Here is a 10,224-nt window from a genome sequence, read left to right as displayed (position 1 = left end):
GGCGCGGCCGGCGGACACCCACGCGGCGTGCCGCAATCGGATCGCGCGCTCGGCCTCCGTTGATTTCCTCTAGGTGGGTGATTCGGGGCGTCTCGGTCTCGCTGCCGTTCGGTCGCGCCAAGGCCTGCGGGGGCGGCGCGTAGCGCACGCTCTCGCGGCGGCCGAGGCGCTAGAGTGCGACCCGCAAGTGGGGAGGAACCGTCCACCCAACGCCGGCGCGAGCCGGGGCCGGTGGGGGCCCTACCAAGGCGGGTCATGAGTGCCAGTCGGTCAGTTCGGGAGAAGGGGAGGGTACTCGGAGGCCCGCCGGGAGCAGACGGGGGTCCGGAAGCTGAGGGGGGTGAAGGACGGCGGCCGGGAGCAGACGGCCGTCCCCGGGAGGGGGTGTTCGTTCACGTGCGGACGCCGGGAGCAGGCGGCCGTCACGCGATTCTGCCAACCGTTCCTACCGGCCTGTGTTTAAGGAGGCGGCCGGTCCTCCGTCCTTGGATGGATAAGATTCGCAGATTTTCGCCCGGCCTGTGTTTAAGGAGGCGGCCGGTTCCCTCCTTCCTTCCTTTCTTGGATGTATAACATTCGCAGATTTTCGCCCGGCCGGTGGTTTAAGGAGGCGGCCGGTCCTCCCTCCTTGGATGTATAACATTCGCAGATTTTCGCCCGGCCTATGTTTAGTGAGGCGACCGGTCCTCCCTCCTTGGATGTATAACATTCGCATATTTTCGCCCGGCCGGTGGTTTAAGGAGGCGGCCGGTCCTCCCTCCTTGGATGTATAACATTCGCAGATTTTCGCCCGGCCTATGTTTAGTGAGGCGACCGGTCCTCCGTGGAGAGCGACCCGCAAGTGGGGAGGAACCGTCCACCCAACGCCGGCGCGAGCCGGGGCCGGTGGGGGCCCTACCAAGGCGGGTCTCATTGCCTGTCGGTCAGTTCGGGAGAAGGTGGGGGTACTCGGAGGCCCGCCGGGAGCAGACGGGGGTCCGGAAGGTGAGGGGGTGAAGGACGGCGGTCGGGAGCAGACGGCCGTCCCCGGGAGGGGGTGTTCGTTCACGTGCGGACGCCGGGAGCAGGCGGCCGTCACGCAATTCTGCCAACCGTTCCCACCGGCCTGTGTTTAAGGAGGCGGCCGGTCCTCCACGAGAAGAATTCTGCCAAACGTTCCACCGGCCTGTGTTTAAGGAGGCGGCCGGTCCTCCCCGTCGTTCCGCCGGCTTGTGTTTAAGGAGGCGGCCGGTCCTCCACGAGAAGAATTCTGCCAAACGTTCCACCGGCCTGTGTTTAAGGAGGCGGCCGGTCCTCCCCGTCGTTCCGCCGGCTTGTGTTTAAGGAGGCGGCCGGTCCTCCACTATTCCTTCCTTGGATGGAAAGCATGTAGCACTTTGAAAATTTTCGAGCACTGTGACACTTTGAAAATTTTCGAGAGTTTTTGTACTTAGAAAATTTTTCGCTCTTGCACTTCCAGAGTGCTTTGCGGTAGCTCCTAGGTTCGCTGTCCGAGCATGTGAACACTTTTTGGGGGGGAACACATCGCTAGAGACACCAGCCGCCTGGTTCTCGGGGCCAAAACTTGTGTTCCCCACACTCGTTCTGACTATATTTTGCGATTTGGGGGTAAAGGTAATGAGTACAGTGACTAGGGGGACCAACTCATCGTACTCTGGCGCACCAACAGACCAAAGCTGGTACTGCACTTACCCCTGGTACCCCAACGCCTGGTACCTGACGGGCGAGAGGCTGATTTTTCGCTATTTGCGGCCGACCGAGGGAACCAGACAAAGCGGACACTTTACGGCGCAAGAGCCGTTGGCACTTAGAAATTTTTCGACAAAGTTGGCGCGAGCTCCAGAAGGAGAGGCTGATTTTTCGCTATTTGTGGCCGACCGAGGGAACCAGGCAAAGCGGACACTTTACGGCGCAAGAGCCGTTGGCACTTAGAAATTTTTTGACAAAGTTGGCGCGAGCTCCAGAAGGAGAGGCTGATTTTTCGCTATTTGTGGCCGACCGAGGGAACCAGGCAAAGCGGACACTTTACGGCGCAAGAGCCGTTGGCACTTAGAAAATATTCGCCAAAGTTGGCACGAGCTCCAGAAGGAGAGGCTGATTTTTCGCTATTTGTGGCCGACCGAGGGAACCAGACAAAGCGGACACATTACGGCGCAAGAGCCGTTGGCACTTAGAAAATATTCGCCAAAGTTGGCACGAGCTCCAGAAGGAGAGGCTGATTTTTCGCTATTTGTGGCCGACCGAGGGAACCAGACAAAGCGGACACTTTACGGCGCAAGAGCCGTTGGCACTTGCGCGAGCTCCAGAAGGAGAGGCTGATTTTTCGCTATTTGTGGCCGACCGAGGGAACCAGACAAAGCGGACACATTACGGCGCAAGAGCCGTTGGCACTTAGAAAATATTCGCCAAAGTTGGCACGAGCTCCAGAAGGAGAGGCTGATTTTTCGCTATTTGTGGCCGACCGAGGGAACCAGACAAAGCGGACACTTTACGGCGCAAGAGCCGTTGGCACTTGCGCGAGCTCCAGAAGGAGAGGCTGATTTTTCGCTATTTGTGGCCGACCGAGGGAACCAGACAAAGCGGACACTTTACGGCGCAAGAGCCGTTGGCACTTAGAAAATATTCGCCAAAGTTGGCACGAGCTCCAGAAGGAGAGGCTGATTTTTCGCCGTTTGTGGCCGACCGAGGGAACCAGACAAAGCGGACACTTTACGGCGCAAGAGCCGTTGGCACTTAGGCGAGCTCCAGAAGGAGAGGCTGATTTTTCGCTATTTGTGGCCGACCGAGGGAACCAGGCAAAGCGGACACATTACGGCGCAAGAGCCGTTGGCACTTAGAAAATATTCGCCAAAGTTGGCACGAGCTCCAGAAGGAGAGGCTGATTTTTCGCTATTTGTGGCCGACCGAGGGAACCAGGCAAAGCGGACACATTACGGCGCAAGAGCCGTTGGCACTTAGGCGAGCTCCAGAAGGAGAGGCTGATTTTTCGCCGTTTGTGGCCGACCGAGGGAACCAGGCAAAGCGGACACATTACGGCGCAAGAGCCGTTGGCACTTAGGCGAGCTCCAGAAGGAGAGGCTGGTTTTTCGCCGTTTGTGGCCGACCGAGGGAACCAGGCAAAGCGGACACATTACGGCGCAAGAGCCGTTGGCACTTAGGCGAGCTCCAGAAGGAGAGGCTGGTTTTTCGCCGTTTGTGGCCGACCGAGGGAACCAGGCAAAGCGGACACATTACGGCGCAAGAGCCGTTGGCACTTAGGCGAGCTCCAGAAGGAGAGGCTGATTTTTCGCCGTTCGTGGCCGACCGAGGGAACCAGGCAAAGCGGACACATTACGGCGCAAGACCCGTTGGCACTTAGGCGAGCTCCAGAAGGAGAGGCTGGTTTTTCGCTATTTGTGGCCGACCGAGGGAACCAGGCAAAGCGGACACATTACGGCGCAAGAGCCGTTGGCACTTAGGCGAGCTCCAGAAGGAGAGGCTGGTTTTTCGCTATTTGTGGCCGACCGAGGGAACCAGGCAAAGCGGACACATTACGGCGCAAGAGCCGTTGGCACTTAGGCGAGCTCCAGAAGGAGAGGCTGGTTTTTCGCTATTTGTGGCCGACCGAGGGAACCAGGCAAAGCGGACACATTACGGCGCAAGAGCCGTTGGCACTTAGGCGAGCTCCAGAAGGAGAGGCTGGTTTTTCGCTATTTGTGGCCGACCGAGGGAACCAGGCAAAGCGGACACATTACGGCGCAAGAGCCGTTGGCACTTAGAAAATATTCGCCAAAGTTGGCACGAGCTCCAGAAGGAGAGGCTGATTTTTCGCTATTTGTGGCCGACCGAGGGAACCAGGCAAAGCGGACACATTACGGCGCAAGAGCCGTTGGCACTTAGGCGAGCTCCAGAAGGAGAGGCTGATTTTTCGCCGTTTGTGGCCGACCGAGGGAACCAGGCAAAGCGGACACATTACGGCGCAAGAGCCGTTGGCACTTAGAAAATATTCGCCAAAGTTGGCACGAGCTCCAGAAGGAGAGGCTGATTTTTCGCTATTTGTGGCCGACCGAGGGAACCAGGCAAAGCGGACACATTACGGCGCAAGAGCCGTTGGCACTTAGGCGAGCTCCAGAAGGAGAGGCTGATTTTTCGCCGTTTGTGGCCGACCGAGGGAACCAGGCAAAGCGGACACATTACGGCGCAAGAGCCGTTGGCACTTAGGCGAGCTCCAGAAGGAGAGGCTGGTTTTTCGCCGTTTGTGGCCGACCGAGGGAACCAGGCAAAGCGGACACATTACGGCGCAAGAGCCGTTGGCACTTAGGCGAGCTCCAGAAGGAGAGGCTGGTTTTTCGCCGTTTGTGGCCGACCGAGGGAACCAGGCAAAGCGGACACTTACGGCGCAAGAGCCGTTGGCACTTAGGCGAGCTCCAGAAGGAGAGGCTGATTTTTCGCCGTTCGTGGCCGACCGAGGGAACCAGGCAAAGCGGACACATTACGGCGCAAGACCCGTTGGCACTTAGGCGAGCTCCAGAAGGAGAGGCTGGTTTTTCGCTATTTGTGGCCGACCGAGGGAACCAGGCAAAGCGGACACATTACGGCGCAAGAGCCGTTGGCACTTAGGCGAGCTCCAGAAGGAGAGGCTGGTTTTTCGCTATTTGTGGCCGACCGAGGGAACCAGGCAAAGCGGACACATTACGGCGCAAGAGCCGTTGGCACTTAGGCGAGCTCCAGAAGGAGAGGCTGGTTTTTCGCTATTTGTGGCCGACCGAGGGAACCAGGCAAAGCGGACACATTACGGCGCAAGAGCCGTTGGCACTTAGGCGAGCTCCAGAAGGAGAGGCTGGTTTTTCGCTATTTGTGGCCGACCGAGGGAACCAGGCAAAGCGGACACATTACGGCGCAAGAGCCGTTGGCACTTAGAAAATATTCGCCAAAGTTGGCACGAGCTCCAGAAGGAGAGGCTGATTTTTCGCTATTTGTGGCCGACCGAGGGAACCAGGCAAAGCGGACACATTACGGCGCAAGAGCCGTTGGCACTTAGGCGAGCTCCAGAAGGAGAGGCTGATTTTTCGCCGTTTGTGGCCGACCGAGGGAACCAGGCAAAGCGGACACATTACGGCGCAAGAGCCGTTGGCACTTAGGCGAGCTCCAGAAGGAGAGGCTGGTTTTTCGCTATTTGTGGCCGACCGAGGGAACCAGGCAAAGCGGACACATTACGGCGCAAGAGCCGTTGGCACTTAGGCGAGCTCCAGAAGGAGAGGCTGATTTTTCGCCGTTTGTGGCCGACCGAGGGAACCAGGCAAAGCGGACACATTACGGCGCAAGAGCCGTTGGCACTTAGGCGAGCTCCAGAAGGAGAGGCTGGTTTTTCGCTATTTGTGGCCGACCGAGGGAACCAGGCAAAGCGGACACATTACGGCGCAAGAGCCGTTGGCACTTAGGCGAGCTCCAGAAGGAGAGGCTGGTTTTTCGCCGTTTGTGGCCGACCGAGGGAACCAGGCAAAGCGGACACATTACGGCGCAAGAGCCGTTGGCACTTAGGCGAGCTCCAGAAGGAGAGGCTGGTTTTTCGCTATTTGTGGCCGACCGAGGGAACCAGGCAAAGCGGACACATTACGGCGCAAGAGCCGTTGGCACTTAGGCGAGCTCCAGAAGGAGAGGCTGATTTTTCGCCGTTTGTGGCCGACCGAGGGAACCAGGCAAAGCGGACACATTACGGCGCAAGAGCCGTTGGCACTTAGGCGAGCTCCAGAAGGAGAGGCTGGTTTTTCGCTATTTGTGGCCGACCGAGGGAACCAGGCAAAGCGGACACATTACGGCGCAAGAGCCGTTGGCACTTAGGCGAGCTCCAGAAGGAGAGGCTGGTTTTTCGCTATTTGTGGCCGACCGAGGGAACCAGGCAAAGCGGACACATTACGGCGCAAGAGCCGTTGGCACTTAGAAAATATTCGCCAAAGTTGGCACGAGCTCCAGAAGGAGAGGCTGATTTTTCGCTATTTGTGGCCGACCGAGGGAACCAGGCAAAGCGGACACATTACGGCGCAAGAGCCGTTGGCACTTAGGCGAGCTCCAGAAGGAGAGGCTGGTTTTTCGCCGTTTGTGGCCGACCGAGGGAACCAGGCAAAGCGGACACATTACGGCGCAAGAGCCGTTGGCACTTAGGCGAGCTCCAGAAGGAGAGGCTGGTTTTTCGCTATTTGTGGCCGACCGAGGGAACCAGGCAAAGCGGACACTTTACGGCGCAAGAGCCGTTGGCACTTAGAAAATATTCGCCAAAGTTGGCACGAGCTCCAGAATGAGAGGCTGATTTTTCGCCGTTTGTGGCCGACCGAGGGAACCAGGCAAAGCGGACACATTACGGCGCAAGAGCCGTCGGCACTTAGGCGAGCTCCAGAAGGAGAGGCTGATTTTTTCGCTATTTGTGGCCGACCGAGGGAACCAGGCAAAGCGGACACATTACGGCGCAAGAGCCGTTGGCACTTAGAAAATATTCGCCAAAGTTGGCACGAGCTCCAGAATGAGAGGCTGATTTTTCGCCGTTTGTGGCCGACCGAGGGAACCAGACAAAGCGGACACATTACGGCGCAAGAGCCGTTGGCACTTAGGCGAGCTCCAGAAGGAGAGGCTGATTTTTCGCTATTTGTGGCCGACCGAGGGAACCAGGCAAAGCGGACACTTTACGGCGCAAGAGCCGTTGGCACTTAGAAAATATTCGCCAAAGTTGGCACGAGCTCCAGAAGGAGAGGCTGATTTTTCGCCGTTTGTGGCCGACCGAGGGAACCAGACAAAGCGGACACATTACGGCGCAAGAGCCGTTGGCACTTAGGCGAGCTCCAGAAGGAGAGGCTGATTTTTCGCTATTTGTGGCCGACCGAGGGAACCAGGCAAAGCGGACACTTTACGGCGCAAGAGCCGTTGGCACTTAGAAAATATTCGCCAAAGTTGGCACGAGCTCCAGAAGGAGAGGCTGATTTTTCGCCGTTTGTGGCCGACCGAGGGAACCAGACAAAGCGGACACATTACGGCGCAAGAGCCGTTGGCACTTAGGCGAGCTCCAGAAGGAGAGGCTGATTTTTCGCTATTTGTGGCCGACCGAGGGAACCAGGCAAAGCGGACACTTTACGGCGCAAGAGCCGTTGGCACTTAGAAAATATTCGCCAAAGTTGGCACGAGCTCCAGAAGGAGAGGCTGATTTTTCGCCGTTTGTGGCCGACCGAGGGAACCAGACAAAGCGGACACATTACGGCGCAAGAGCCGTTGGCACTTAGGCGAGCTCCAGAAGGAGAGGCTGATTTTTCGCTATTTGTGGCCGACCGAGGGAACCAGGCAAAGCGGACACTTTACGGCGCAAGAGCCGTTGGCACTTAGAAAATATTCTGAAATTCTCACCGACCTCCGTGGTGGAGAGGCCGAATTTTCGACATTCGTGGCCGACCGGGGAACCGTCGCCACTCGGACAACTTGTGCGGCAGCCCTCGGTGATTTTAGGACCGCTTTTTCACCCTCGCTGTCCGACCGGAGAACCGTCGTAGCTCGGACAGTTCGTGTGCCAGCATCCGCTGGCACTTAGAAAATTTTAAAAAAGAAAAAAATAGTCTTCTGCATATACGTTCTGACTATATTTTGCGATTAGGGGGTAAAGGTAATGAGTACAGTGACTAGGGGGACCAACTCATCGTACTCTGGCGCACCAACACGCCAAGGTTGGTACTGCACTTAGGCTGATTTTTGCGCTATTCGCGGCCGACCGGGGAACCAGCGCGGAGCGGACACATTACGGCGAATGAGCCGTTGGCACTTAGAAAATTTTTGAGCTTTTTTCGAACTTCCGTGAGGCTGATTTTGCGCTATTCGCGGCCGACCGGGGAACCAGCGCGGAGCGGACACATTACGGCGAATGAGCCGTTGGCACTTAGAAAATTTTTGAGCTTTTTTCGAACTTCCGTGAGGCTGATTTTGCGCTATTCGCGGCCGACCGGGGAACCAGCGCGGAGCGGACACATTACGGCGAATGAGCCGTTGGCACTTAGAAAATTTTTGAGCTTTTTTCGGACTTCCGTGTGGAGCTTTGGGGCCGTTCCGCCTAACTTTTTATGCCCGATTAGGCTTCCAGGGAGGCGGCTAAGCATTATTGACCAATCATGGAGCTTTTTTGGGACTTCCGTGTGGAGCTTTGGGGCCGTTCCGCCTAACTTTTTATGCCCGATTAGGCTTCCAGGGAGGCGGCTAAGCATTATTGACCAATCATGGAGCTTTTTTGGGACTTCCGTGTGGAGCTTTGGGGCCGTTCCGCCTAGCTTTTTATGCCCGATTAGGCTTCCAGGGAGGCGGCTAAGCATTATTGACCAATCATGGAGCTTTTTTGGGACTTCCGTGTGGAGCTTTGGGGCCGTTCCGCCTAGCTTTTTATGCCCGGTTAGGCTTCCAGGGAGGCGGCTAAGCATTATTGACCAATCATGGAGCTTTTTTTGGACTTCCGTGTGGAGCTTTGGGGCCGTTCCGCCTAGCTTTTTATGCCCGATTAGGCTTCCAGGGAGGCGGCTAAGCATTATTGACCAATCATGGAGCTTTTTTGGGACTTCCGTGTGGAGCTTTGGGGCCGTTCCGCCTAGCTTTTTATGCCCGATTAGGCTTCCAGGGAGGCGGCTAAGCATTATTGACCAATCATGGAGCTTTTTTGGGACTTCCGTGTGGAGCTTTGGGGCCGTTCCGCCTAGCTTTTTATGCCCGATTAGGCTTCCAGGGAGGCGGCTAAGCATTATTGACCAATCATGGAGCTTTTTTGGGACTTCCAGCCGGTGCTTTGGGGGCCTTCCCCCTCACTTTCTACGCCCGATTGGGCTTCCAGGGACGCGGCTAAGCATTTTTAACAGAAATGGAGCTTTTTGCGGAGCTCCAGCCGTGCCACCGGCAGGCCGTGCACGCGGACGAGATGACCGAAAGAAGCTCCAGGAGAGCGGATGGACGCTTTTTAAGCACCGAGGCGGAGATCGCGGAGCTTTAATAGACTTCCAGCGGGCCCAAAGCGGCCAGGCAGACGGCGCAGCGCGACCTGGTACCTCGCACGGGACGCATCGCCCCCCCCGCGCACAGTTCCAGGGGGCCGGGATGACGTTTCAAAGCTGCCGCTGCAGCTGCGGCGGGGAGTGGCCTCCCTCCGGTGGACACGACGAGTAAATGACACCGGCCGCTGACGCAAACCCACGCCGGACAGGAGAGCTCAAAAGCCGGGTAACATTTCAAGGAAGACCCCCCCTGCGCAGACCTCCACTAGGCCGGGATGACTGTTCAGCTGTGGCGGGGAGTGGCCTCCCTCCGGTCGGCACGACGAGTAAATGACACCGGCCGCTGACGCAAACCCACGCCGGACAGGAGAGCTCAAAAGCCGGGTAACATTTCAAGGAAGACCCCCCCTGCGCAGACCTCCACTAGGCCGGGATGACTGTTCAGCTGTGGCGGGGAGTGGCCTCCCTCCGGTCGGCACGACGAGTAAATGACACCGGCCGCTGACGCAAACCCACGCCGGACAGGAGAGCTCAAAAGCCGGGTAACATTTCAAGGAAGACCCCCCCTGCGCAGACCTCCACTAGGCCGGGATGACTGTTCAGCTGTGGCGGGGAGTGGCCTCCCTCCGGTCGGCACGACGAGTAAATGACACCGGCCGCTGACGCAAACCCACGCCGGACAGGAGAGCTCAAAAGCCGGGTAACATTTCAAGGAAGACCCCCCCTGCGCAGACCTCCACTAGGCCGGGATGACTGTTCAGCTGTGGCGGGGAGTGGCCTCCCTCCGGTCGGCACGACGAGTAAATGACACCGGCCGCTGACGCAAACCCACGCCGGACAGGAGAGCTCAAAAGCCGGGTAACATTTCAAGGAAGACCCCCCCTGCGCAGACCTCCACTAGGCCGGGATGACTGTTCAGCTGCGGCGGGGAGTGGCCTCCCTCCGGTCGGCACGACGAGTAAATGACACCGGCCGCTGACGCAAACCCACGCCGGACAGGAGAGCTCAAAAGCCGGGTAACATTTCAAGGAAGACCCCCCCTGCGCAGACCTCCACTAGGCCGGGATGACTGTTCAGCTGTGGCGGGGAGTGGCCTCCCTCCGGTCGGCACGACGAGTAAATGACACCGGCCGCTGACGCAAACCCACGCCGGACAGGAGAGCTCAAAAGCCGGGTAACATTTCAAGGAAGACCCCCCCTGCGCAGACCTCCACTAGGCCGGGATGACTGTTCAGCTGTG

Source organism: Syngnathus typhle, unplaced genomic scaffold (genome assembly GCF_033458585.1).
Source record: "Syngnathus typhle isolate RoL2023-S1 ecotype Sweden unplaced genomic scaffold, RoL_Styp_1.0 HiC_scaffold_365, whole genome shotgun sequence".
NCBI classification, from domain to species: domain Eukaryota; kingdom Metazoa; phylum Chordata; class Actinopteri; order Syngnathiformes; family Syngnathidae; genus Syngnathus; species Syngnathus typhle.
The sequence above is the reverse complement of the archived record's forward strand: the minus strand, read 5'-3'. Positions refer to the sequence as shown.